At 32.6% G+C, this 8,046-nt stretch overlaps 2 long non-coding RNA genes across 2 annotated transcripts; both read left to right on the forward strand.

Annotated features, from left to right (window-relative positions):
* The first annotated feature begins 1,283 nt into the window (after nt 1-1,283).
* Nucleotides 1,284-2,951, forward strand: LOC111089899. Its single transcript, XR_002614055.1, has 3 exons — nt 1,284-1,377; nt 2,240-2,523; nt 2,817-2,951. It is a non-coding gene; the product is annotated as an uncharacterized LOC111089899 (long non-coding RNA).
* Nucleotides 2,952-6,355: 3,404 nt separating this feature from the next.
* Nucleotides 6,356-7,560, forward strand: LOC111089898. The gene is made up of 3 exons (XR_002614054.1): nt 6,356-6,453; nt 6,617-6,931; nt 7,435-7,560. It is a non-coding gene; the product is annotated as an uncharacterized LOC111089898 (long non-coding RNA).
* The last annotated feature ends 486 nt before the right edge of the window (nt 7,561-8,046 follow it).

An 8,046-nucleotide genomic window follows, 5' to 3' on the forward strand; every position in this document is an offset into this window, starting at 1 on the left:
GGATTTAGGTCAGTAGACCTGTTCGTTCCAGGTGTAAGTAACAAACTGTATTTGTTTGTGAGTCACGTGTGTGATGTAAGAAATACAAACACGACAAAGTCACAAGAGGAGTGAGAGTAGTTAAGTTTTAAAGAAAGCAAAGAACTGGTGATGATCAGTCACTCATTAAAACAGTATGTTGACTTTTACACTCTGAAAATACCACTATATACATAAATTCTGTAAACTGCTTAAAACAAGAAACGTTTTCCATATATAAATCACTTACTGAATTGATGTAATGTTAGACATAGATATAATTTAGTACATTAAAAATATTGTTTCTAATAAAGATATAATTTAGTATATTAAAATTATTATTTCTAAAAATAATTTTAGTACATTAAAAATGTTCGTTCAAATAAAGATATAAATTAGTACATTAAAAATGTTCGTTCAAATAAAGATATAAATTAGTACATTAAAAAATATTCTTTCTAATAAAGCCATGTTTAACCTAACAACACAGGCTTCGCTACTTATAATTACTTAGCTAGGCTTTGATCTAACAATACAGACTTCTTTACTTATAATTACTTAGCCAGATTTTGATCTAACAATACAGACTTCTTTACTTATAATTACTTAGCCAGATTTTGATCTAACAATACAGACTTCTTTATTTATAATTACTTAGCCAGGTTTTGATCTAACAATACAGATTTCTTTATTTATAATTACTTAGCCAGGTTTTAATCTAACAACACAGGCTTTGCTACTTGTAATTACTTAGCCAGATTTTGATCTAACAATACAAACTTCTTTACTTATAATTACTTAGCCAAGTTTTGACCTAACAATACAGACTTCTTTACTTATAATTACTTAGCCAAGTTTTGACCTAACAATACAGACTTCTTTACTTATAATTACTTAGCCAGGCTTTGATCTAACAATACAGACTTCTTTACTTATATATGATATATGACATTGTGTACATTTGCAAGCACAAGCTGATAATGTTCGTAATGCAAATTATATTGGAACTGTTGGTGATCGAGCAAGCTACGGTATTAAACATTCTGCCACAAGGCTGCCTAATGTGGGAACTATTCTTTATAGATATCACCGATTTATGTTTCCTTCAAAATAATAGACTTTCATAATATTAACGGAATGTCCTTCAAAACACCTTACTCATTGGTACACGTGAAACCATGGTGGGTGCCTGTACCATCGCAGTTGATGAGGAATAATGACATTTCAAAATGAGTTTTATTGTTTAGTAGACATACATATATAAGAATAGAGCAAGTCTTGCATTTCTAACTCTCGCTAAAAACACTAGGATAACAGCTGCTCACGAAAACTACTTTCACGTCGGACATGAAGCTTCTGGTAAGAAAATCTTATTTGTTTTTGGTTTTCGATTAAGATTACTTGAAAAACAAATACTAATAATTCCCAAATTTTAAATGTTAAAATTTTATTTGAGTTATTAAAATACCGATACGAAATAAACATTGAAAATTATGTTTTAGGTTTTTCGTCTTTTGAAACTTTTAAAACCACGAATGTTATTAAAGCGTTAACAGACATCAACACGCAGTATAAAAAAGCGTCCAGAAGAGGGCGATACGTGTTCCGTACTTCTTTTTTTTTATGAAGTTAATAAATAAATGACGTCAAAATTGTGGCTGTGATATTTCTTAAACTTTGGAAGATACTGTGTATGTTAAGCGTTTATTTTCCTCCTGTGCCCGGCATGGCCAGGTGGTTAGGGCGCATCGATTCGCAATCTGAGGGTCGCGGGTTCGAATCCCCGTCACACCAAACATGCTCGCCCTTTCAGCCGTGGGGACGTTATAATGTGACGGTCAATCCCACTATTCGTTGGTAAAAGAGTAGCCCAAGAGTTGGCGGTGGGTGGTGATGACTAGCTGCTTTCCTTCTAGTCTTACACTGCTAAATTAGGGACGGCTAGCGCAGATAGCCCTCGTGTAGCTTTGCGCGAAATTCAAAACAAACAAACAAACAAATTTTCATCCTACTGTTTTCTTATGATTTTGAGCATTAAAAAACTGGTCAAAATATTATTGGTATTTCATACTGGGACTAATGTAATTCTAATGTACACGGGTTGAAGGATAATTGAACTGTTAAGAATATTGCTGAGTGTTTTATAATTATATTTAACGTGCCGCACTTACAATAAAGTGTATACATATTTTATCATATATGACTCTTTCTTCCCCTTCAGTGTGTTTTGTTACTACTTACCATTCTGGCCACCACCATGGCTGGGGCTCACTACCCATATGGAGTATACGGCAGTTATGGACACGGGGACTACTTGGGCCATGAAGACTACCACGGTTATGGTTATCATAATTACCACGGGTATGGTTATCCTGGTTTTGGTTACGGCTATGCCTACGGCCATAGACGTTATGGATATGGTTATCCCCATTATGGAGGCTATGGTTATGGTTTTGGGTTCCACTAAGATACTCCAAATGTCAAAATTTGGAAGATATTGTATAGGTGAGCATTTATTACAATACGTTTGTATGCTTTTGGTATTTGAAGTGCTGTAATTATATAGCAATGTTTGTTGTTAGGCATTATAGTATACACGAACTCAACATAATACTCCAAATAAACATATATAGTTAAACAATTCTTCTCTATATTAGTTACATATAAATCATCCGTTTCTTCAATATTCATGCACCTTAGAAAGGTTAATTACGAGTTCAGTCGAGTATCGTAAAATTTCTGTTTTGTTTTCCAGATATCTTCGAAACTGATAATATTATGCATTTCTTCTAAACCAGGTCTTTTCTACAATTATGAAGATACCCACAAGGAGCCGACATAGATCGGGTGTGTGTGTGTGATCGAAGCTAAATAAATCTACAACATCCTACTATACTAATGACTTCTGGCTTTGCCAGGGTATTTTGTGTTGTTGTTATTTTTTCTACGTGTACAAAAATTAGAAATAAAAGAAATTACATGAAATCCGTGTACGTTGATGCAAACATTTCAGCTTCTTACGTATATTAATGAAAATAAATAAATTAGCAAACAACAGTTGTTTTTTTTTCTTGTAATGTTATTACTATTTTGAAATTAAAAACGCTTTACTTTAATAACTATAGTAACCTTAACATTCGTAAATTACCCTTATCGACATTGCTTTGGTAAGACTAACATAATGACATGTTTTTAATCATATGTATTTAAAAATAGACATCTAACATTTACCAAAATTCTTTCAGATAACATATGGTAAGGGATATTATTAAAGCTTTTGGGATTAAATGACGAGGTTTGGTGAAAATTTAAGTAACATCAGAACCTAATACAATAGATCAAATCTAAGAGTTAAGACGTTGTTCGTGATGAAGCTACGTTCTCTGAAATAGGGATAGAAGCCTGATGATTACAGGTTCTGCTCTTAGGTATAAAGGGTGTTTATATTTGTTTATAAAACAAGTGGATTAGAAATAAGATTATAGATGAGTTGAACGAATTTAGAGCACTCCCAGTGGCACGGCGGACTGACAACGCTAGAAAACGGGTTTCGATACCCGTGGTGGGCAGAGCACAGACAGCCCATTGTGTAGCTTTGTGTTTAATTACAAACAAACGTATTTAGAATCAGTGCCTATCCACAAATAATGTTTGATGATTAAATGTATTAAATAGTCTGCGTATATAATGCTCGTGTCAGTACAACATAAGACTACTCATTGGTATTACTTTTCGAAAATTAAATCATGTTTATTAGAAATCACAACAGTGTTATATGTAAAGAATGTTTTTGATTATCTATTAGCTTACAATGGAAAAAACATCACAATAAGTAACAAAAACTTATCCATTATGAACTGAAAAAAAACAATTGAGACCGGTATTAAGTCTGATCAACTGAATTTTAGCAGTGATAAAATATTGTTAAAAGGAGCTAAATATGATCAATATTTTACATTTCAAATCACTATCAGTAAAGGTCCATCCACACCCTGCGAAGTAGTTACATGGACATACAACAGACAGTACTATTATATTTACATAGATCCCATTTAATCTGAAATGTTTTGTGCGGTTTAGTATAATATTTTACACCAGTATTGTAAAAGAAATAATGCATGCACATCTATATTCTGCCTGTTTATTATGTTCAATGTTACATTACGACATGAACATGTGAAAATCATGTTTTTCGTTATCATTATTTACAGGAAGATAAGCTGGACCTATATCATAGTGAAAAGTATCAAACATATTGTTGGTGTGAAGGTGCTTTATAGTCACTATGAGTCTTTGGTTAACTTGTGTTCAGGGTTACTGATGAGGAGTGGAACTCTCCGAAAGTAGTATAACCCACTAACACACGTTGATAAAGTGTAGCTTGAAGTGGACCTTCCTTGAACTTAGACTTCAAGGTTAAACAATTTTCGGGATACTAAGTTTATTCATTATTCCTACTATTGTACGGCTATGTAATGTGAAGAACGGAATAGTGGCCAATGACATATTGTCTTCACCTATCCAGTGTATAGGTTTTTCTTATATTGACTATAAAGCAAGTTCACACTAACAATATGTTTGATATATTTCAATAATCAGAAAGTTACCGTAGCTTATTAAGTTTATTCATTATTCCTACTATTGTACGGCTACGTAATGGGAAGAACTGAATAGTGGCCAATGACACATTGTCTTCACCTATCCAGTGTATAAGTTTTTCTCATATTGACTATAAAGCACGTTCACACTAACAATATGCTTGATATATTTCAATAATCAGAAAGTTACCGTAGCTTATTAAGCTTATTCATTATTCCTGCTATTGTACGGCTATGTAATGTGAAGAACGGAATAGTGGCCAATGACACATTGTCTTCACCTATCCAGTGTATAGGTTTTTCTTATATTGACTATAAAGAAAGTTCACACTAACAATATGTTTGATATATTTCAATAATCAGAAAGTTACCGTAGCTTATTAAGCTTATTCATTATTCCTGCTATTGTACGGCTATGTAATGTGAAGAACTGAATGGTGGCCAATGACACATTGTCTTCACCTATCCAGTGTATAGGTTTTTCTCATACTGACTATAAAGCAAGTTCACACTAACAATATGTTTGATATATTTCAATAATCAGAAAGTTACAGTAGCTTAAAATGCATTGGGAAGACAGGAACAGTAAAATTACAATGACTACTTCTTTTTTCTCACTGTTTTTTTAAACTTCACGTTTATTCTAGTTCTTGGGGAAAGTGGTAACCTCAGTTTCTGTAAGAAAGTGCTTGTTGAGTTGGTTGTAAACTGTATATAGCTGTACTATACTACTGACGTACTAAAGACTACGTGACCCCAACGAACATTTACAGGTCTGATCAGTCCACCGATTCATTCACGTACCTACAGCCGACTGAATCAGTCCTGTTTACATATTATTAAACTTACAGCGGATAAATACTTTAACACTTTTAATACTTTGGTTTTTAATAATAAATACACTTTAGAGATTCTTTGGAAATGTTTGGTTAGCTTTAGAAAAAAACATCCAATATGGAGTACAAATTGTGGTTTAGACAATTAAACTATAGAAGTTAGAGCCATAGTTTATGTAATGTTTTCTGTTTATGTGCAACGTCGTAATAATTACCCTTCAAGCATATTTACTGTAGGGAATTATTTATACACTGCTCTGTGTTTATTTTAGTAAACATCGTCAAAAGTTCAAGTTTACCAGCTGTTGTTTGTGACTAATTAATTCTATGTTTTTGTTGAAGTCAATAAAAAATTTAGATTAACATGGCTTCCTAGTCTACATCTGATCGCAAATAAATAAATTACACCAACAAACTACATATAGAAGTGTGAGGATTAAAATTTCATTTTATATGTACGGTTATCCCTCATAAGGCCCACAAGAGGGCCACAAACTCGCAATAAACCCAACCTTTAACGTTATGAAAAGTCGTAGTAATTTCATGTAAGTTTGGTCTATACTTTTACTACTCGTCTGTGTGAAAGTTCACACTGTTTACTTAAGAAAGTGTGAATATCACACGTGTGCAATACATGTTTCTTAAAGCAGATTACAAATGTTTAGTTTACATTTTTGCACTTGGTGAAAATATCAAAACAACTGAACCGGTTCGTAACATCATATCGTCAGTATTATATATCCTAGTAATGATGTTGTTTGCCCATACTGGTCACAAAATGGCCTTCTAAACTGTCATCAATATGACTTACTAACCTGTATTTCTGCTTATCAATCTCTACTGGACCATGCTCCTCCAACTATATATATATCTCACATTCTAACAGAGAGAGCAAAGTGCATCTTACGACCAGTAAGAGAATTTGAAGCAAATTCTACAATTCAGATCACACTTTCATAAGTTCCAGCGAGTGGTCTAGAAGATTCAACATGAAACTATTGGTAAGTAACATCGGTTTATACGTTTTACTAAAGTTAGCAAAATTTTGGAATACCGCGTGTGCTGAATAAAATAGTTCTAACTTTAACAACAGATACCTGTGTTTTGTTATCCGTTAAGCTCTTGAAATATATAATTTAATTATTAATATTGTTTTTTTAATAGTTTTACAGTGCAGTAGCAGCTGTATTTATCGTTATAACAGCTGGTGTTGACTCGCAGACACCCGTGTATGAATCTACAGGCATTTATCATGCTAGAAGCCAGCCAACCTTCTTTCCTCGTAGCGATGGTTACGGTTATGGTTATGACTATGGAAATGTAGGATATGATTTCCGTGGATACTATGGCAACGTGCCAAACGTACGCAACGAATACTCGGACGTTTATCCATACGATATTCGTGAAGTTAATTACATGTATAATCAAGGATATGGTTCTCAATATGGATACTACTAGCTTGGAGTTGTGGCAGAATAGGTAAGAAAACCGACAGTACCTAATTTTGTAATTCACGTGAAAGCATTGGATATTTAACAACCCTCATTAATCGTGTATAAAAACGTTTTTCCTTATATAAAGTGGTAATGGTATTTAACAACCCTCATTAATCGTGGTATAAAAACGTTTTTCCTTATATAAAGTGGTAATGGTATTTAACAACCCTCATTAATCGTGGTATAAAAACGTTTTTCCTTATATAAAGTGGTAATGGTATTTAACAACCCTCATTAATCGTGGTATAAAAACGTTTTTCCTTATATAAAGTGGTAATGGTTTTTAACAATTTTATCCCTTGAATTATTTTCGCAAGCATAATTCATATTCAGTGATTAAGCGCGTACATATTATTATGTGTTCTAGTCATGTACTATTCTTTTCCACAGTTAGTGTTATTAATAATTTGTTTACCAAAACAATAGCAAAAAATAGTACTTATCATTAACATATCTTATAGTTTTTTTATTTCTTTCTCGACATAGAAGAACGTTGGCAGGAAGATAACAACAGCAACGCGTAGTAGACCCAGATCAAGTGTGATGAATTATTGTCTATGGCCAATAAACGTTCAAATTTCTTGTGCTTGAATAAAATCATAGCCAAGCTTTGAAATTTCGAAATTGTGTTAAATTTCTTGTGTTAACAATCTGTATAGCTATTGAGACAACAATGAATTCCATGTATATAGATACCAAATTTCTCAAAAAAAAAACAACAACAAACAGACAACTTCCATTTGTGTTAAGTTTTAAAAGCATTTATTTGTATCTACATAAACAGAAATATTTCAATAGTATGCTTATCAATGAGCGAATTATACCCAATAAAAAGAACAGTCGCACACCAAGATCTACAGATTATAAAACAAAAAAAAATATTTATTGATTCATAAACATCTGAAGAAATGTAACAGCAGCTTGTTCAAATTAAAATTGTTTCCGGAAGTAAATGTAAAGTTCATCATTTTTCCAAGCAAGTATTGGTAATCCATAGTCCTGGAAAGAATAAAATAATTGTTGATGATATTACAAGTTTCGTCTACTCCACGTAACAACTTATAGTAAAATGGTTGGTCAGATAATGTAGATTTTATT

This window comes from Limulus polyphemus, unplaced genomic scaffold (assembly GCF_000517525.1).
Source record: "Limulus polyphemus unplaced genomic scaffold, Limulus_polyphemus-2.1.2 Scaffold7774, whole genome shotgun sequence".
NCBI classification, from domain to species: Eukaryota; Metazoa; Arthropoda; class Merostomata; order Xiphosura; family Limulidae; genus Limulus; species Limulus polyphemus.